The sequence below is a fragment of the Canis lupus genome, chromosome 14 (genome assembly GCF_048164855.1).
Source record: "Canis lupus baileyi chromosome 14, mCanLup2.hap1, whole genome shotgun sequence".
NCBI classification, from domain to species: Eukaryota; Metazoa; Chordata; class Mammalia; order Carnivora; family Canidae; genus Canis; species Canis lupus.
In genome coordinates this window covers 55,998,106-56,020,613 of record NC_132851.1, presented here as the reverse complement: position 1 = coordinate 56,020,613, position 22,508 = coordinate 55,998,106, and the positions used below count along the sequence as shown (strand labels likewise).

The window sequence follows — 22,508 nt, the reverse complement described above, 5'->3', positions numbered from 1 at the left end:
TTGAGCCAAAATTTGTTTTACACAATATTGATATGAAACTAGATTTTTAAAAAAAATTATTTATTTATTCATGAGAGACACAGAGAGAGAGAGGCAGAGACATAGGCAGAGGGACAAGCAGGTTCCCTGTGTGGAACCCGATGTGGGACTTGATCCCAGGACCCTGGGATCACACCCTGAGCCAAAGGCAGGTGCTCAACCACTGAGCCACTCAGGCGTCCTGAAACTAGATTTTTAAAATTTGTTGTTATGGGGCAACTGGGTGTCTCAGTCAAGCATCTGGTTTGGGCTCAGATCATTATTCCCAGGTCCTGGAATGGAGCCCAGAATTGGGCTCCCTGCTCAGTGGGAAATCTACTTCTCCCTCTCTTTTTGCCCCTCTCCCATTCATTCTCTCTCAAATAAAATCTTCAAAATTTGCTGTTATAAATGTATTCATAAAAATATAGTTATTTTTAGCTATACTTCTTTTCAAAATATTTGACATTATCAGTTGTGGCTGTGGTTGGTAGACTTTAGGAGGGGCAGCAGACCTGGCCAGAGAGACCTGGCAGGCCAGAAAAGACTAATATGATATAGTCAACATGCTAAATGGGAAAAAAAATATGCAGCCAAGAATATTTTATCCAGCAAGGCTATCATTGAGAATAGAAAGAGAGATGGAGTTTCCAAGACAAACAAAAATTAAAGGAATTCATAAACACTAAAACAGACCTGCAAGAATTATTAAAGGGGACCCTTTGTGTGGAAAGAGAGAGTAAAGGTACCAAAGACCAGAAAGGAACAGTGACAATCAAGAGAAACAGCGACTTTATAGGTAATATAATGGCACTAAATTCATATCTTTCAATAATTACTCTGCATGTAAATGGACTAAATGGTTCAATCAAAAGACATAGGTTATCAGAATGAATAAAAAAAAAAAAAACAACCCCCATCCATATGCTACTTACAAGAGACTCATTTTAGACAGAAAGACACCTCCAGATTGAAACTGAGGAGATGGATAACCATTTATCATGCTAATGGACACCAAAAGAAAACTGAAGTAGCCATACTTATATCAGACAATATAAGTGGATTTTAAATCAAAGATTGTAGTAAGAGATGAAGGACACTATATCATAAAAAAGGGTCTATCCAGCAAAAATATCTAACAGTTGTAAATATTATGCCCCTAACTTGATGCAAATATATAAATCAATTAATAATAAATTTAAAGAAACTAATTGACAATAACATAATAATGTTAGTATATATTATATATATTATATATAATAATATATATTATAATATATATTATATGCATAACATAATAACATAGTAGGGAAATTTAACACCCCATTCACAGCAATGGGTAGATCATCTAAGAAGAAGATCAACAAGGAAACAAAGGCTTTGAATGACACACTGTACCAGATAGACTTAATAGATATATTTAGAATATTTCATCCCACAGCAACATAACACACATTCTTCTCAAGTACACATGGAACATTCTCCAGGATAGATCACATATAGGTCACAAATCAGAACTTAAAGTCAACCACAAGAAAAAATTTAAAAGGACCACAAATACATGGAGGCTAAAGAATATCCTATTAAGGAATGAATGAGTCAACTAGGACATTAAAGAAGAACTTAAAAATTCATGGAAGCAAATGAAAACACAACAGTTCAAAACCTTTGAGATGCGGCAGTTCTAAGAGGGAAGTATATGGCAGTACAGGTTTTCCTCAAGAAGCAAGATAAGTCTTAAATACACAACCTACCTTACACCTAAAGGAGCTGGAACAAGAACAGCAAATAAAGCCTAAATCCACTGGGAGAAGAGAAATAAAAAGATTATAGCAGAAATCAATGATACAGAAATAAACAAACAGGAGAACAGATGAGCAAAAGTAGATGATTCTTTGAAAGAATTAGCAAGATTGATAAACCTTTAGCCAGACTTATCCAAAAGAAAAGAGAAAGGACTCAAATAAATAAAATCATGAATGAAAGAGGAGAAATCACAACCAACACTGAAGAAACACAATTATAAGAGAATAATATGAATTATTGAAGAGAATAATATGAGCTATACCAACAAATTAGGCAATCTGAAAGAAATGGATAAATTCCTAGAAACATAGAAACCACCAAAACTGAAATAGGGAGAATAGAAAAGCTGAACAGATCTGTAACTAGCAAAGAAATTGAATCAGCAATCAAAAATCTCCCAAGTGTCAAGGGCCAGAAGGATTCCCAATAGAATTCCACCAAACATTTGAAGAATTAATGCCTTTTCTTCTGAAATGGTTCCAAAAAATAGAAATGGAAGGAAAAACTTACAAATTCATTATTGGAGTCCAGAATTACCTTGATCCCCAAAACTAGACAAAGACCCCACTAAAAAGGAGAATTATATATCCCTGATGAACATGGATGCAAAATTTCTCAACAAGATACTAGCCAAAAAAATCCAACAGAACATCAAAAGGATTATTCACCACAGCCAAGTGGAATTTATTCCTGGCCTGCAAGTTTAGTTCAACATCTGCAAATCAATTAATGTGACACATCACATTAATAAAGAAAGGAAAGACCCATATGATCCTCTCAGTAGATACAGAAAAAGCACTTGACAAAAGACAGCCTCCATTCTTTTCTTTTAAAAAAATATTTTATTTATCAATAAGAGACAAAGAGAGGCAGAGACATAGGCAGAGGGAGAAGCAAGCTGTGGGGACCCTGATGTGGGACTGAATCCCAGGACCCTGGGATTATGACCTGGAGGGAGCCTGATGTGGGACTCAATCCCAGGACCCTAGGATCATGACCTGAGCCAAAGGCAGATGCTCAATCACTGAGCCACCCAGGTGCCCCAACAGCATCTATTCTTGATAAAAACTCTTCATAGTGTAGGAATAGAAAGAACATACCTCAGCATTATAAAGGCCATATACAAAAGACCCACAGGAAATATCATCCTCAAATGGAAAAATTGAGAGCTGTTTTCCTAAGGTCAGGAACAGGACAAGGATGCCCATTCTCACCACTGTTGTTTAACACAGTAATGGAAGTCCTAGCCTCAGCAATCAGACAACAAAAAAATAAAATAAAATAAAAGGCATCTAAACCAGCAAAAAAGAAGCCAACCTTCACTCTTCATGGATGACACAATACTCTATGTAGAAAACTGGAAAAATTCCACCAAAAAATTGCTATAACTGATACAGGAATTCATCAAAGTTGCAGGATATAAAATTAATGCTCAGAAGTCTGTTGCATTTCTATACACTAATAATAAAGCAGCGGAAAGAGAACTCAAGAAATTGATCCTATTTACAATTGCACCAAAAACCATAGGCTACCTAGGACTAAATCTAACCAAGAAGGTAAAAGACCTGTACTCGGAAAACTATAGAATACTTATGAAAGAAATTGAGGAAGACAAAAAAAAAAAAAAAAAAAAAAAGGAAAAATGTTCCATGATCATAGATTGGAAGAGCAAATATTGTTAAAATGTCTATGCTACCCAAAGCAACCTATACACTCAATGCAATCCCTATCAAAATACCACCAGCATTTTTCACAGAACTGGAGCAAACAATTCTAAAATTTGTAAAAATACCGCAAATAGCCAAAGTAATGTTGAAAAAGAAAACCAAAGCTGGAGGCACAAATCCAGACTTCAGTGTGTATTACAAAGCTGTGATCATCAAGACACTATGGCACTAGTGCAAAACAGACACATAGAACAATGGAGCAGAATAGAGAACCTAGAAAGAGACCTTCAACTCTATGGTCAATTAATCTTTGACAAAGCAGGAAAGAATATCCAATGGAAAAAAGCCAGTCTCTCCAACAAGTGTTGGGAAAATTGGGCAGCCATATGCAGAAGTATGAAACTAGACCACTTTTTTTATGCCATATACAAAAATAAATTCAAAATGAATGAATGACCTAAATGTGAGAAAAGAATCCATCAGAATCCTAGAAAATATAAGCAGCAACCTTTTTGACCTTGGCCACAGCAAGTAATTGCTAGACACATCTTCAAAGGTGAGGCAAACAAAACCAAAAATGAAGTATTGGGACTTCATCAACAATAATAATAAACAATCAACAATAATTAAAAGGCAACCTACAGAATGGGTGAAGATATTCACAAATGACATCAGATTGGCTCTTATCCAAAATCTATTAAAGAACGTATCAAACTTAGCACCCAAAGAAACAAAAGGTCCAGTCAAATAAAGGGCAGAAAACATAAACAGATGTTTCTTCAAAGAAGACATCTAAATGGCTAACAGACACATGAAAAAATACTCAGCATTATTCAGCATCAGGGAAGTACAAATCAAACCTACAATGAGATACTACCTCATACTGGCCAGAATGGCTAAAATAAACAACTCAAGAAACAGCAGATGTTGGTGAGGATTCGGAGAAAGGGGAACCCTCATACACTGCTGGTGGGAATGCAAACTGGTACAGACACTCTGGAAAACAGTTTGGAGGTTCCTCAAAAAAAGTTAAAAATATAAAAATAGAACTACCCCACGAGCCAGCAATTGACTAGGTATTTATCCAAAAGATACAAGGATACAAACATAGTGATTAGAGTTCCATTGACAGATGAATGGATAAAAAAGAGATTATTTTATACATGTATATTTGTATGTATATATACATATATACATATTTTATGTATATATACTCACATATATATTTTATATCTATATATAAAATAGAATACTACTCAGCTATCAAAAAGAATGCAATCTTGCCATTTGAAATGACATGGATGGAACTAAGGGATATTATGTAAGTGAAATAAGTCAGTCAGAGAAAGATAAATACCATATGACTTTACTCATATGTAGAATTTAAGAAATGAAACAGATAAACATAGAGGAAGGGAAAGAAAAGTAAAATAAGATGAAAAGAGAGAGGGAGGCCAACCATAAGAGACTCTTAACTATAGGAAACAAACAGGGTTGCTAGAGTTGAAGTGGGTGGGGAGATAGGGTAATTGGGAATGGGCATTAAGGAGGGCACGTGATGTAATTAGCACTGGGTGTTATATGCAACTGATGAATCACTAAATTTTACCCTGAAACTAATAATACACTATATGTTAACTCGATTGAATTTAAATTTTAAAAATTTAAGAAAAAATATTGTAACTTCCACCTTGTTGATATTCTCTATCACTCTCTCAGTTTGCATGCTTTGTTAAAGCAAGCAATGGAGGAAGTCTCCAGGCAAAAGCCAGCAAGGAGCTGAAACCCAACAGACAACAAGAAATTGAATTTGATCAAGACTACATGAACTTAGAAGCCAACCTTAGCTCAAACCTTTAGAGACTCCAGCCCTACAGAACACCTTGACTTTAGGCTTGTGAGAGATCCTGGAAGTGAGGACCCAGCTAAGCTGTGCTGGATTCCTAATACACAGAAATAGAAAATGTGTTGTTGTTGTTGTTGTTTTAAGTTAAGTCTGTGATAGTTTGTTGCTAAGCGATTGATAATATAATGTCCTTAGAATGTATGGTACAGATGTTGAATAACTGCATTAGTGAAAGTTTTCTCACACATGTAATTATATAAAGTGTATTGTGTAGTGTGGATTACCAATTTTTTTCTAATTGACTAAGGAAGTTATCTCTTGAGATTTTTTTTCTCACTTCAAACACAGTTTTGAAATGTAAGGTTTTGCTAAGATCATTTGTAAATACAAATTTGAGAAATAATGTTTCAGAGTTGAGGTAGTTAGAAAAATTTAAAAAGTACTGAATGAAGCACATCTCATTTTTTTAAGTCAGTGTTTTTTAACACAGTCACAGATTTATTGAAATAAGAACATTTCCTCAAAACTTGTTTTTTTCAAAAACTTCAATGTGAAATGTCTTTTATTAAACACAAATTCATGAAGTAACTAAAGAATCATTAGAAGACTGTGATTTGAGAAGAAGTAAAAACCTACCAGTAAATTTAGCATATCTGTCCAGTTTTTGATCAAGCAAAAACAGTCCACATATTGCTTAAAGGTATACATGTATGCCCCAGGCGTACACAGTACATGCTATTTCACAGTTTGAAAGAAAAAATAAAAACTGTCACTAGGAAGACTGCCACTAGCAAAGGAAAAAATAAAAGAAAAATATGCCTTTATAAAATATAAATTAGATGCTGTTTTCAAGCTTCTTGTTTGGACTACATTACATAAAATATGAAATGACTAAAGAAAAGAAAATGTAGCAATTTGAAATTCTTGACAAAGGACTGTGTGGATAAATATATATTTATAAATATGTTATGCATTTCTTATTATAGATTACACATTATAGATTATATAGGAAGAGGTCATTTTTATTGTATAAATGTACTATTGAGCATAAGGAAAATCAAGCATGAAAAGCAGATAAAATACAGAGGATATTGAGATGTTTTTATATCTAAAGTCTTATTACTTTTTATTCTGTTGACATAAAAATAAATGTATTTTATATGAACATGAAGCAGTACAAAAGAAAAAGTAAATAATATATAAACTGTATCTTTTTAAGATGGCTGTTTGCCTTATGCAATTATATGCTGGAAGCATTTAATAGAGAAAAAAATAGAGTTCTAGAATCCAATCCAAAATGGTGGTTAGAATCTTGCAGGCTACTGTAAATATTATCAAGATAATACATTTAAAATGTTTAGAAAAGGGCTCCTGGCTGGCTCAGTCGGTGGAGCAGGAGACTCTTGTTCTCAATGTTGGGAGTTCAAGCCCCACATTGGGTGCAGAGATTACTTCAAAATACTAAAAAATGAATTAAAAATGAATAAAACGCTTAGAAAAATACCTGACAGTTTGAAAACAAAATGTAAAATGTAATGTCTAATAGAAATAGTCTGAGATTATCTACTATATATATATAGTATGTTTATATATATTGTTATATATATAGTAGATAGTATAGATATATATATATATATATATATGGTTATGTACATTTTCAGTATAGTATTATTATTTAGTTATATCCAAGTTTTTATTTCACGTACATTAGGAGCATTTAGGAATATTTTTACATAAATTTTGTTAATGAAAATTGAAAGTGGTAAGGCACACTCAATTCTAGGAATATAAGTAATGTGAAATCATTCTTGGCTGGCATTTATTCATCCTTTATTTTCTAGAATTAGTCACCATTACAACTATACAATAGTTCATATATGCCTACTTACAAAATAAGGCTGCTCAGTGAGATCATTCACTTATCCTCATCTTCTTAGAATAGATTTCCTTTTCCCTAGTTCATCACTTGAGTGTTTTGTCTACTGTCTCTGAAATATTACAGTAATTCATGTTTCCTTTCAGCTCTAATCTCTACCTCAAATTATTTAATGCCTTATATCATCTTCCAACTACTTAAGTTAGTGGATTACATTTATTTTTAAGAGACTTTGTTGAGGGCAGCCTGGGTGGCTCAGCAGTTTAACGCTGCCTTCAGCCTGCAGGACCTGATCCTGGAGACCTGGGATCAAGTCCCACATTGGGCTCCCTGCATGGGGCCTGCTTCTCCCTCAGCCTGTGTCTCTGCCTCTCTTTCTCTCTCTCTGTCTCATGAATAAATAAATAAAATCTTTAAAAAAATCCTTAAAAAAAAAGAGACTTTGCTGAAAGTTTATTTTTAATTCAATAATTATGGCCAAGTTCATATTTACTACTGAATTATGATGCCAACTAATAAAGTAGCTTTAATTGATTGTAAATATTACATTCCTCATATTTTTATAATTATTCTCCAAATTTTAGGGATTCCCTTCCTATATAACCACGAAAACATTCATGATATCTTAGAACCCTCTATTACTGAAAAAATTAAACAAAAAGGAAAAATTTGTATAAAGTACATTACATAAAAGTATTTTAATTATATATACATATGGTTACATATATTTGTATAAAGTACATTACATAAAAGTATTTTTAATTATATATACATATGGTTACATATGTATATTATATATTTATATAATATGAAGAATGTGTATTTCTTCCTTATATATGTGTATATATGTATTAATGGTGATTAGAAAAAAATTTAAGAACTGTATACTTATTTATAGAAGAAAATAATAATATACATTTTGAGATCACAATAAAATATGCCTCTGTGTTTTTAAAAGAAATCACATCTATTGTTTCCATTTTTAAATTTGTTTCAAGGCAGAAACTGAATGTAACTCTGCTGATCTTTAAACAACCAAAGAGCTTGATAGCATTTGTTAGACTTTTCCATTTTACTCAGCTCTCACCACTAGAATGTTTCATATACCCTTGTAATATTTCCATATAAGAAAACCAAGATTAAAGTATTCTGTGCTTTTGTGTGGCTATTTAAGCAAAGAAGTGACATCTAGCTAATTTTCACTATTAAAGGTAACACATAGATGTGGAGAATGGATTGAACAGGGATAGCAAAAAGTAGCAGGTAATGTGTTAGGAGTTCACTGGTGAGGTTTAGAAGAAAGAAAAAAAATGTGTTGAGATTAGGAGAGATCAAGCAAAAGTATAGAAGGAAAGGATTCAAGATAGATAATATGGGTGTCAATACCAGTTGGATTTACTGAGGTGAGGAATTAAAGCAAAGGAAAAATTAAGGCTGACTCCTAGTCTTTTGATTTGAACAAACAGAAAAATGATAATGACACTTACTGAGATTATAAGGAACTGGATTTTGGTTTTTCAGTGGGTATGGTAGATTGTATTTTCTAAAACTGGCATAGTAACATTTCTAATCCCATATGTGCTTCCAGTAATTTGCAACTGCCAGCTAGAGGTATAGACTATTTCCCCTCTTTTGTACCTGGTTGGATCATTGTGACTGCACTGATAAATAGAACGCAATGGAAAGAATGCTGCTTGACTTCTGAGGCTAGGTTATAAAAGCAAATCTCACTCCCAGGAGGCTTGCCCTTGGAAACCAGTCATCAGGTTACAAGGACCATAAGGTGCACTGAAAGGCCTGGGTAGGCACTCAAGTCAATGGCCTTAGGGTCTTAGTCAAAAGCCACCATCAACCACCTGACATTGAGTGAATGGGCCTTCAGATAATTCCAGATTCCAGACTTTAGGGTGCTCCCAGCTGACACCAAGTGCCACACAGATGAGATATCTCTACCAAGACCGCCCAAATGGTAGACTTGTGAGTAAAATAAATGTCATTCATCGTTCTTTAAGCCACCAAGCTTTGAGGTTGTTTGTTATACATCCATAGTGACTCGAACCGTTGGTTGGTTGGTGTTTTTGTTATTACTGAGTGTACTGTGTGTATGTGTGTGTGTATATGCACATATGCATGTGCATGTGCTTTGGGAAGGAATTCAGTTGATGCATCTGATCAATTTTGATCATGTACCTGAGAGATGTGCAAGTTGATATGCCAGATATGCTGTAGGATATGAGTTTGGAAATTAAAGGAAAACATTGACTCAGATACAAACATAAGAGCACTAGTATAGATTATAAATAAAATCACCTAGACATAGTGTAGATTAGTTGATTTTTTAAAAGTAGTTTTAAAAAGTTACATAGATGGGGCATCCCAGGTGGTTCAGCAGTTTAGCGCCACCTTTTCAGTCCAGGGCCTGATCCTGGAGACCCGTGATCAAGTCCCATGTTGGACTCCCTGCATGGAGCCTGCTTCTCCCTCTGCCTGTGTCTCTGCCTCTCTCTCTCTCTCTCTCTCTCTCTCTCTCTCTCATGAATAAATAAATTTTTTTTTAAAAAAGTTACATAGAAAAATTGTTCAGTAAAATCATCATTGCTTTGGTCTCCAAATTATTAAAATTCAAGTATTAGGTACAAGCACTCAATATATTTCTGCAATGAGAATAAAATTCAATAATAATAACAGACATCGTTTATTTAGTTTACTACATATCAAATACTATGCTATATTGTTAAGTTACACATATATATGATCCAATTTCACCATCAGATCATCAAAAAACTAAGTTTTTTGGTTTTAGTTTCCTTCATTTAAATTACATGGAAATTAAGGCAAAGAGAGGACTGTAAGGACTCATGTAAGCAGTAACTAGTAAACCTGTTTTGGCTGAATTCTGTGTGACTCCAGGTAAATTATGCTGGCCTCTACTCATAAAATTTTCATATGTTCATATCTAGAATGGTTTTCCTATTGCCTATATAAGTACACATTTTTTTTTTATTCTGTAAATTTCACATATCGGATGTTAATACTACAAAAGTTGAGAAGAAAAGATATTTTAGAATATTCTATATCCTATACATTGCCCAATGACTGCTGAATTTTCTTTTCCTCACAATTGATTTATCATTTGCAGTTTGAGTCTCCTTATTGACTTTTTAAAAAAATTTTAAACTATTTTTTGTGAAGTTTGAAAAGAATATATAGGTATTTTTCAGAAATAAGTAATAAAAACTATTACTTTTTCTTTGACATTATATTGCATTTCTCTTTAATTGCTTAAAGGATAAAATATAACATTGTATCTGGTAAACCTGAGAATTTAACAATGGTAGAAAGTATAAAATATGGAGAGAAATATAGTGCTCTGAAATAGGACAAGCAATTTATGGTCTGCCACAAGAGTGACAAATTTGATACTCAACTACTATACCAGCTGCATTAGTTTCTATTGTATTTCTTTATATAAATTAGGAAAATTTAAACAAACAGAAACCATGAAAAATAAAACATCTTCATTTTTGACATTTTTTTTATTTTTTAATTTTTTAGAAAATTTTATTTATTTATTTGAGAGAGAGCTTAAGCAGGGGGAGCGTCAGAGGGAGACAGCCAAGCCGACTCCCTGCTGAGCATGGAGCCTAAATTGGGGCTCAACTTGGGGTAGGATCCCAAGACCCAGAGATCATAACCTAAACCAAAGTAGATGCTTTGACTGAACTACCCAGGCACCCCTCACATTCTTTTAAAGAATTCAGTCTCTGACCACCTTAAAAGTATAGCAACTTTGCAGAATCTGAAAATACGTGTCTTGCTCTTTCTGTTGGTGACCACCAGAGTTGCCAAGGAATAAAAAATATAGGACTGTTTTTAAAATGTAGCAGTCTATTTAGTATTTCTTTCCTCCTAAACACCAATTTCATATTTTGATCCATGGTAAGTTTTAAGAATTTTTTTTAAAGATTTTATTTACTTATTCATGAGAGACAGAGAGAGAGAGAAAGAGGCAGAGACACAAGCAGAGGGAGAAGCAGGCTCCATGCAGGGAGCCTGATGTGGGACTCAATCCTGCGTCTCCAGGATCACGCCTTGGGCTGAAGGTGGCGCTAAACCACTGAGCCACCAGGGCTTCCCAAGTTTTAAGAATTTATAGGCCCTATTTGTGTTGTATAAACATAATGTTTATTGACAATGATGACAATTTCTGCCCTTCTGCTTCAAATATTTTGCATTTCAACACTCCTTATAGGAGAATATCAAAGGTTAAGCTATAAACTCAGCTTCAGTGGGAAGGGTTCAAACCTCCTGAGTTTGACTTTAGAACTTAAGTCTGTTTCTTAGCAACTTTCAATGCTCTTCAACAGCTCTGAAGAGTTAAAAGTACTACTTTATAAATTAAGATCTCTATGCCTGGAAAATATTTAGATTTCCAGTTATAATTTCATTGTGTTTCATTCTTCCAAATCTTAATAGCAATAATTCAAATAGTGGCAAATATATTTAGTTATATTGTCCAAGCTAAGTATTTTTTATGACTACTCTTTTATTCTAATATGCTCTTTTTCCCTTTTTGATGGTTTATTTATGCTTATCACATACACATCTTCCCTTATGTGAGACAGAAAAGGTAAATAAAAAGAGGTCATAGATATGAAATTCTGGGAAAACACTATGATGTTCCCCCTTGTTTATTTTATTATATCTTAATAAGTGGAAAATAGAGCAATGGATGCTTGTTGGCCTGAAAGAAAAAAAATACAAAGAAAGTTTCTGCTATGTTGCTAGGCTATAGCAATACAACACCAAAATAAGTATTGACAAACACATTGAACAAACCTATTGATTTCTCCACATGATGTCAGATGATGATATTGATGGATTTTTTTCCACTAAATTATCTGGTTTCTGGTTCATGGGCATGGTAACTTCTATGTTACAATTAACTATTATAAATTTACTTAACTATTAATAATTATGTCTAAATACAATGAAAGTTCAATCAAATCAATTTCATTTTTCTTCAAAAATTTATCAAACACTGTAAAATCTAAAGATACAGCCAACATTTAATTCAGTTTCCAGAGATTTTTCATACATACATATATATCATGATCATATTCCTTTTCTTTTTAAGATTTTAATTATTTATTTATTTTAGATAGAGAGAGAGCAAGCAGGGGAAGGGGCAGAGGGAGAGGAAGACTCCTTGCTGAGGATGGAGACCAATGTGGGGCTCAATCTCAAAATACTGAACTCATAACCTGAGCTGAAATCAAGAGTCATACACTTAACTAGCTGAGCCACCCAGATGCCCCACATCACGGTCATATTCTAAGATCAATTTAAATGTTTGCATTAATCCTCTCCATGAATGTTCAAACCACATATGGTCTGCTTTCTTATACACATAACGAAATTAGCTAGGAGTCATGAAAAAATTGATACATCTAGAAATCACAATTTAAAAGAAATATAAACAAAAAGAATAATCCATACCACTGATAAATGAGTTAAATTGCCTAATTCTAAATGAATCCCATAGAAATGGGCCAAAACAGAGCAAGCTAAAATTTTCTTAGGGGAGCTCTCATAACTTCCATTTATTTTGCAATATCTCTAACTCTAGTCACTTCTGAAGGCAATGTGCGAATTTGGCACAAAAAATTTTAGATGGACATGTTTAGATCCCAATAGCTATTTTGAGGGACTGAACCAATAGATCCAGTTAAAAGCTAGTTGATCATTTCCCCTCACGTCTAACATATATTGTGCATTATTTCTGGTAATAATATGACTGTTAGCAATGCAGCATAGTGGTTGGGATAACAAATTTTGGAGTTGGCCATATGTGATTTTCAGAGTCATCACAACTTTCAAATTCCTTGCCTTTAAGATAGATTACTTATTCTGTGTCATCTACTCAGTCCCTCACACTTAAAACTTTGTACTGATTTTGAACCTTTCCCAAAGATTCCTGACATCAGAGGAAATCCTCTTCCCTTTTTGTTAAGCGTCTCTCATTAATTCTTTCCTTTCTATAGTTATAAATTTCTTCTGTCACTATCCTAATCAAAGCCCTTATCAAAATAAATCTAGGTTACTATACTGGGTCCCCAACCAGTGTCTGGGTAGTAGATTCAGTTCATGGAGGTTCTTCAATTCCCTGACTCACATTTATCCTGTCACACCCTCTGCCATGGGACACTGTGGTAACTACTAGGATTGGCAATCTATTCTTTCCTACTCCTTTGATGTCGAGCATGCTTTGAACGATGAATGGAGAAGGAAGTGAAAATAACTAGTTTGGAGCTGAGGCTTTAAGAATCAGAAGGTGTGTGTGTTTGTGCCTTGTGTTATTGTGAAGAGAAAAGAAATGTCCCTGGTGCCTCTGATCCCAGGGTGAGATATTTGTGGGGGCACACTTGAACCCAACCTGCAGTCTGTAGCAAACCTAGACAATTTGTAGCCTGAAAAGAAATGCTTCAGCTGACCTGCAAAACTATGAAAAAGAAGCTACAAACATTTATTGTTGTGAGCCACTAATATTTTGAGGCCCTTTGCTGTATAACAAAAACTAATACTCTGCCTTTAGGCGCTCTTTGCTCTGTTTGATAGAATGCATCTCTGCCAGTTTTAACCTCCTATAATACAACTGGAACTCTCCTGCCTACTGCTTACATGTTTTATTGTTCCCAACCACCTAATGATAAATCCAAATGTTTTAACTTGATCATTCACAACCTGGCTACCACTTACCTTTCCTGACATATCTCAAATATATCTGAAAATGAACCTATTCATCCCAACACACTGATGGATTCATTTCTCCAAAAGCATTTATTATCTATTTCCTTGTTTACTCCATGGCTCATTACTCACCTTCTTTCTTAAAGTATTCTTCTCCTTTCTCAAGGAATAAATACCTGAAAGTATTAAAATATTTGTAAATAATAGTTGCTTCTTACATAGAATATCAAAGGTATTTTGTAAACCTTGTAGGATTAGACTGTTTATATCAAAATAAGTGCTAAGTGAAGGGCACCCTCTGCCCTTCACTCCTGAAATCCTGTAAGTCACAAATATTGAGCGTAATTTTAATATAGTTTAAGTGGCTCCTACACATATGGCCCTTTAAGGGTGCTCCAAATAGACACGACTGTCTTAAGTATGTTGACCATGTCACCTATGTGTTTAAAAAGCAATCAATCACATGACTATGCGTCTCAAGTGAAAATAGAAATGAGAGAAGATAAAAACTATTCATTTTTCCTCAGATCTAAAGAAGTTATTAAGATATTTACTTCTGCTTTGATCTATAATAATATGATAAATATTTTTCTTCAGTTGTTTCTTAGTGTTTGGACCACACTTGAGACTTTCAGGTCTCCAGCCTGATACTACATATCTTAATTGCTTTCTGCCAAATCACAAAGGTGTACCCAACTGCCCCACACATGAATATTCTATCCTATGAAATTTTTCCTTGTTGAAATGACTCCTTTCACATGGTATCTTTTATCCAAATCTGCTATTTAAATTGATATATCTGAATCCCCTAGCTAGACACTAAACTTTGAAAAGTCAGACTAGTACTTTGTAACTCCAAAACCTAAATGATATCTTACATATTATAGGCAGAATATAAGAGGAGAAAGAGTGCAGGATTTGTACCCATAAAGAACTAAGTGCAAAATGTGAGTCTCTCTGTTAGTTTTAGTAATTTAAGTTGTCAAAATCTCCAAGTCCCAGATTAATCCTATTTGAAAGTTGGGAAATGTGTGTGTGTGGGGAGATGTACAGGTACTAATACCCAATACATCTGGGACAAGGTATTTGCTTAACAGCTCTTAGTTATCAATCCCACTTCACTTGCCTCAAACTCTAAAAGGGTTGAACTTTTTCACATGAGTTATGATTCATTGTGGGAGCCCCCATGTCTATCAAGTTGCTCTAGTTTATGATTAAGAGTCTAAATTGTTTATCATTTTCGAGGACTTCTTTTCACCAGGATTTCAGTACCCCATTGCTATCTCCAGCAAATTCCAACCAGAAATCAAAGAACACAGACTCGACTGGGCTGTCCATAGAAATGCAGAACAGATAACCTATGCATCACGGCAAAGACTTACACTATGTATCTTCCAGACTTAGAGGGTAAAGTATCTGTTAAATTGGGAGAAAAACTGAAAAGGAAATGAGCATACCATTTTTGTCTGATTTTAATTTAGATGTTCTTTCTTCACATAGATTAAAATTGACAAAAGTTATATTTTATCTAACTAGGTAACAGCCTGAAAGAAATTTAAATAGGGCTGCTTTAACAATACTCTGTCAACTTTCAAAGCTCTGATATTCATAGAGTAATGCCATTGGGGAGCTTTGATAGCTCAGACCGCCTGCCAGGCACTCAATACATATATGACAACAATTGATTAAGCCACAGATGCAGTTCAATGATTAGGCCCCACACACCTCTCATGCCATATCAGTAACAAACAGCTGTTTGTTTACTCTATCAAAAATCATGAACTTTAGCATTAATGCGGTGACCATAGAATACATGTCATTGTCTGAAAACTTCATGTTAGGTTTTAGTTTAAAAATGGCCTGACTAGTAGACTCTGATTCAACCTTTTCAACTTTCCCCTGGATGCCCATAAATGGAGAAGAGAATATACTTTTATATAATAATATTGAAACAAAGTCCCTAAACTTATTGCTGAAAATAAAGAAGAACTTTAAATAACAAAAGCCAAGGAGTTATACTGGGAAACCCAATTAATAAAACCATGTTTGCAGCAGTGAAACAAAGCAAACTTGCTGTTCTTGGAAGTGGATATGAATTAGCTCCATTTCACAATCAATTTCTTGATCAGGAGGCAATCATCAGAGTGGATGATTTTTGGTGCTGGGTAGAATACTTCATACCCATTTCCTGACTATTATAGGAACCTTGCTAGAAATTATGCTAGAATCTGTATAATGCAATTTGCCTTCTAGCATCTCAAGGAGATCGCAAATCTACCACAATTGCAAAGAACACTTAGCAAGACAAACGTATATGTGCTTCTTGGGTGCAAATGTCAGTCCTAAACAACAAATACTTTGAAACTAAACAAAATTTGAGGACACTGGGGAAAAAAATTCTTACAGCACAGAATAAGAACATCATCCTGATACTCAAATCAAAAATATTTAAATCAGGAAAAGACTCTGTGGTATAACCTTGAGCAATGCCAGAAAACCTTCTTCATTGTCCTCAACAGGCTACAAGATCTGACTTTTATGAAAGAAAATAAAGAAGCAGGCAAAGTAATACCAAAAAGAAAAGAAAAAAGCATGTGAGATGAGATTCTCTGGACTAAGAACCTAGCTATTTGTCTTGAGAAAGAATTGTAATTAAATCTTAAAATACCTATTGAGACGAGAACAAAATTTGATGGAAATCATCATCAGGGATCTAGAATAGATAACACAGAGTAAACAAGGAGGATTTATAAAGGGAAATATAAGAACTATGAAAGATAAAGAATGGAAATTTGATATAAAAAGTATAAATGCTTCTGAAGAATGTATCAGAGATATTGAATGGAAGGAAAATTCAAGATACCATAAAAAAGAGTTCTAATAACACTTAGGATGTTAATCTGCAGCAGAATGTCATTCCAAGCTGAACAATGAAAAAAATCTGGATAATATATAACATTTTTTAACTCTTCACGGAGTTGAGGTTACCAGGTAATAAGGTAAACCTAATTCTAAAGGGTGATATACCATCTATGGGCTACAGTAATGAGATTGAAAACATGGGAGCCTTAAATACAAGGTAAATTTGCCCACATTCTGCCTCCCTTTTTCTGCACAATGGACTGGGAAGCCAATCCCAGGGAGCAGAACCAGAAGCCAACTGATAAGGGTATCATTGAAGCAAAACAGCCATGCATTCATTACATGGTGTGGTAATTCATTTTGGCAATAAGTAGCAAGAGCTTTAAAAATGGTTACATCATTTCATCCAATAACTTCATTTTTTGATATATATCAGAAGGTAACAATCAGAAAAAGTTAATTATAGGCAAGATTTTGAAACAACCCAAGAGTCCTACAATATGAAAATGTTTAAACTACAGATCCCCCATATGATGAAATATCATTGATTTAAAATATTTTGTATATTTTTTATTGAAGTTCAATTTGCCAACATGTAACACCCAGTGCTCATCCCGTCAAGTGTCCCCCTCAAGGTCCGTCACCCAGTCACCCCATCTCCCTGCCCACCTCCCCTTCCACTACCCCTTGTTCGTTTCTCAGAGTTAGGAGTATCTCATGTTTTGTCACTAAACCTAATTTTTCCCATTCATTTTCTTTCCTTTCCCCTATAATCCCTTTCACTATTTCACATATTCCCTGTATGAGTGAAACCATATAATGATTGTCCTTCTTCGACTGACTCACTTCACTCAGCATAATACCCTCCAGTTTCATCCACATCGAAGTAAATGGTGGGTATTTGTCCTTTCTGATGGCTGAGTAATATTCCATTGTATATATTTTGAATGACAAAATGCTCATGGCACAATATTAAATGATAAAAGCAAAACAAAAGCAAATTAGCATAGGTGGTATGAGCCTAATTCTTTTTTAAGAATATCATAGTACATTTGGCTCAGGTCATGATCTCATGATCTTGTGAGATTGAGCCCAGTGTTGGGCTCCACCCCGGGCATGGAGCCTGCTTAAGATTGTCTCTCTCCCTCTCCTTCTGCCCACCCCTTCACTCTCTCTTCCACTCTAAAAAAAAAAAAAAAAAAAAAATGAGAGAGAGAGAAAAGAAAAGAAAAGAAAAAAGAAAAGAAGAACTTATTACAGAAGTTTAAACCACCAAAAGGAATATTATTTATGTAGTAGCATTGAGTTGGCTATCTTTAAATGTCTATTTGTATGAATATGTATGAGAATGATCACTACGCCTATGATGTGCCGTGTCAGTTTGCTTTAAATCCAGTGCTTTAATATGTCAGAAACAATGAATTTTAAAACACAAATCTCTATTTTAACTACTACATGCTGTGAGTACCTAGAAATAAATCATTTCAGTATATGAAATATTTAATCTGCCAAGAAAGAATTTTTAGGTAGGAATTAACCCATTCTTCTTAATGTTATAATTTTTTTGTTTTTGTTTTTGTTGCTGCTATTGATGTTATTATTGTTGTTTGTAAGAGTCATCATTAAATAGATAAGGAGATCTGCTGGAAAAAATAGGAGTGGTTTGCATCAGTGTCAAACAATAGGAAAAAAACAAAGTCTCCTATACATGGGAAAGAACTCTATCATATTTATTAATGATAATTAAAAATGCAAACATTTTACATTAAAAATTGAAATATAGAAGTGGATTTTTAGAAAAAGTAATTCAAAGAGGGACTAATTTTGCTTTAAATAAAGATGAAAAAAATAAAAATGGTGATATAGTGAAAGAAAAAGAATAGAGAAAAATTTGGAAGAAAATTAAAATTCTCACAAGAGTAAACACAAGATAGAAGGAAGAAAAAAATTTAGGAAAAAAATAAAGATAAGAGCACAAGGTAACTTTATAAAAGGAAAAGAGTTGAAGGTTTGAGATACATAGATTAAATGAGAATTTATAAATATAAAATGCAATCAAGGCACAAATGTAATCATGCAATCAAGGTATCATAACATGAATTAAAAACTAAAAGAAAAAGGATACGTTTTTAAAATAGAAAAATAAAAAGAATTGCAGAAATTATTTTCAGAAGAAAATAAATGTAACATCTTGACTTGGTTGGAGTTTGGACAAGAAACAAACTTTTAAAATGAAAAAAAAAAAATGTCATGAGTTGTGGTTAAATCCTGTATTATCCTTGGTCAGAAGTCTCTCCTTGAAGCAAGGAGCAGACCTCTCTGTGAGCAAGGTCTTAGGAATATTAAACTATTTTGCCTTTCCTCACTTCTGTACATCTATCTTGCAATTTGCATCAGCATTGAAACATGATTTGTTTTCTTCTATCATTAAAAATATAAGTCCCCAAACTACACACCAAATTCCAATTAACTCCACCATCTCTTTACCCCTCTTCTCAGTCATACTTTGGAACAGAGTTGTCAACAGTTGGGGCTTTTACTTTCTCAATCCACTAAAATCTGACAACATTTGTCCTGATTAACTCCACAGAAGTTACAATTCTTAAGTTTGCCAAGAAAATTGATGTTAAAAAATCCAGTGGACATCTTTTGTCTTTATTCATTAAACTGAACAACTTTCACTACAGCTGAAAATATCATTTTTTAAGATTTTATGTATTTATTCATGAGAGACACAGAGAGTCCCTGAATGTGGGACTTGATCCCAGGACCCCGGAATCACGACCTGAGCCAAAGGCAGACATTCAACCACTGAGCCATCTAGGGATCCCTGAAAACATCATTTTCAAAATACAGTAATCTCATGGTTCCCATGACACGTCAGCCCTCCAGGCCTCTTTCTACTTTTTCCTAAAACAATATTTTACCACCTTCATACTACCTTCTCTTACTGCATTAAATATCAGAATTGTTCAGTTCTTTGCCCAGTCTATGTTGAGCAATATCCTCCACTCTATTGGTTTGAATTATGATGTGTTGATGTCTAGGAGTCACAAATATTTCATCCTCAGTCTAGTCCTCCTACCTGTGCTCTTAAATTGTGAAAACAATGATCTTCACCTGAAGGGATCTGTGATACCAAAACACCATATTTCTTCAGTTAAATACAAGATTTCACCACTCCCATTTTGGCCCCTATCTAGCTAGTTCTACCTCTTAGTTTATGGCTTACATGGTCTTCAGGTATGCCAGGGTTTTAGAGAAATCATGATACCCAAGCTTGCTTGATCATCTATCATTCCAATCATTCATCAGTCCTTTACATTTTTTCCTCCAAAAATTTTCTTAAATCTATCCATTCATTTTCATCTTTATTCCACCATATTGGTTCCACCATTTCTCCCAACCTCTGCACTGACCTCTTATGGACTCACATGGAGGCCAATATTAACTTTATGCTTTAATAAAAAAATCAGTGGATTTCTCAGAAGTGTTCTAGGTGTAGGGTAGATTACAATGGCTTCATTCTGAGTAAAATTTGAAACCTTCAACATAGTTTAAGATGCCCTTCATTGCTACCTATATTTTAGGACTCTATTGTACCACTCTTTCCTCTTACACTTGTTCTCTAGATATTACTATGATTTCCATTTCTTAAACTCACTGTGGTAGGCAGAATAATCCCCTCACCCCCCCCCCACACACACACTCCTAAAGTACCCACAACCTAATCTCTGAAACTCTCTCTTACATGGTAATAAAAAGGACTTTACAAATGTGACTTAGTTAAGGATTTTGAAGTGGAAGTTAATCTTGCATTATCCCAGCAGACCCAGTGTAAGCACAAGGGTCCTTATAAGTAAAACAGGGAGGCAGGGGAGTCAGAGAAGAGTTTGGGTGATATTGTTGCCAGCTGGGGGCCGGGCGCAACAAGACAAGAAATTATACAGACAACATCTAGAAGCTGAAAAGGCAAAGAAATAGATTATCCTCTAAATTCCCTAGAAGGAACACAGCCCTGTCAACACCTTGATTTTAGTCTATTGAGACTGATTTTAGACTTTTGACCTCCAGAACTGTTGTGTAATAAATTTGTGTTAAGTCTCTAAGTATGTGGAATCTGCTACAGATGCAAGAGGTAACCCTTCATGTTCTTTCTTGCCTCAAATACTTTGGATGTACTACATGTCCTTTACCTGGCTAATTTGTACTTTTTCTTATGCCTCAGATTAAATATCATTTCATATAGAAAATTTTCTCTGCCTCTCTCCTATAAATGTTAGGTCTCTGTATCAGTTTCCTATTTATCAACATTCACTTAGTGGCTTAAAACAACATAAACTCATTATCTTACAGTTCTGGAAATCAGAAGTCCAAAATTATTTTGAATGGGCTAAAGTCAATGCACTGGCAGGGCTGGTTCCTGCTGGAGGCTCTAGAGAATGATCTGATTTCTTTTTTTTTTTTTTTTTTTTTCTGGCTTTTAGAGGTCTCCTAAATTTCTTGGCTAATGGTTTCTTCTTCCCTTCATTTCAATTTCTTGCTTCCATAGTCACATCTCCTATCAATAACTATGATCTCTTATAAGGGTTTTGTGATTACACTGGACCTACCAAGATAATCTAGCATAATGAATGGAGAGTCATCTCAAGATTCTTAACTTAGTTATATCTACAAAGTCCATTTTATCAAAAACAGTAACATTCATAGGATCTGGAGATTAGGACGTGGATGTCTTTGGGAGGGCCATTCTTCATCCTATCATACCCCCTATTTCATACTCCACAAGATATCCTGTAATTATTTTTATAATAAAAAATCTTATAATTCTATTTTATAATATTTGTTATAATTTGTTTAATATTTACTGTCCTCCTTGGTCATATTCTTTGTGAGTGCATTGAAGAAAACATATATGCCTGGCATATAACAGAGAGTAGATATTTTTTGACTGCTATGACTTCTAGATTTTCAAGTCTTGAACATATTTCCAAAAGGAAATATTTAATATTTCCTTTATTTTCATAAATATTTTCAGGTATATTTTATGAAACTCATATTCCTTGTCCATTTCAAACTGTAGACTTCTGCTTACCTTTTGAAGCTTGTCTCTGAGAGAAAACAAGTAGCTAAGTATGTCATATCTAAACATTATGAAGGGAATGGGCAAGTTATCAAGGTGAATTTAATTTGAGTAGTTTTTAGTTCACTTACGGAGGCAAAAGTAACCTGGGTTGCAACATTAGATGTTAGCTTTTAATTCATAGAAGTTGATGGGAGTGGAGGTTAAAGGGCAGCAGAGTCCAGAATTAGAATAAAATATCAGTGGGCCCCTGGGTGGCTCAGTGGTTGAGCATCTGCCTTCAGCTCAGGTCGTGATCCCAGGAGCCTGGGATCGAGTCCCACATCACACTCCCTGCAGGAAGGCTACTTCTCCCTCTGCCTCTCTCTCTCTATCTCATTAATAATAAATAAAATGCTTTTTAAAAAAGAATAAAATATCAGAGATTGCTTTAGAATAGTGCTTTTTAAGCTATATTTAATGAAAGACTTCTTATTTTGTAATCAATAATAAGTCATAGTTAGAGAGCTTTGTAAAATAAAACAATAAAATGCTAGAAAAAATAACATGAAAATATAACTCTGAAGGACCACATTCTACACAGAGAAGAGACTTAAAAGC

At 34.2% G+C, this 22,508-nt stretch overlaps 1 long non-coding RNA gene across 4 annotated transcripts in view; it reads right to left on the bottom strand.

The window, feature by feature from the left end:
• LOC140604136 (uncharacterized) overlaps positions 1-22,508 on the bottom strand; it is a 265,137-nt gene that overhangs the window by 226,803 nt on the left and 15,826 nt on the right. For 3 of the 4 annotated variants that reach the window (XR_012007165.1, XR_012007164.1, XR_012007167.1), the window contains exon 2: positions 14,096-14,139. The exons of the other annotated variant lie outside the window; for it this stretch is intronic. This is a non-coding gene — a long non-coding RNA (uncharacterized lncRNA). The remainder of the gene's footprint in view (positions 1-14,095; positions 14,140-22,508) is intronic. 4 annotated transcript variants of the gene reach the window in all.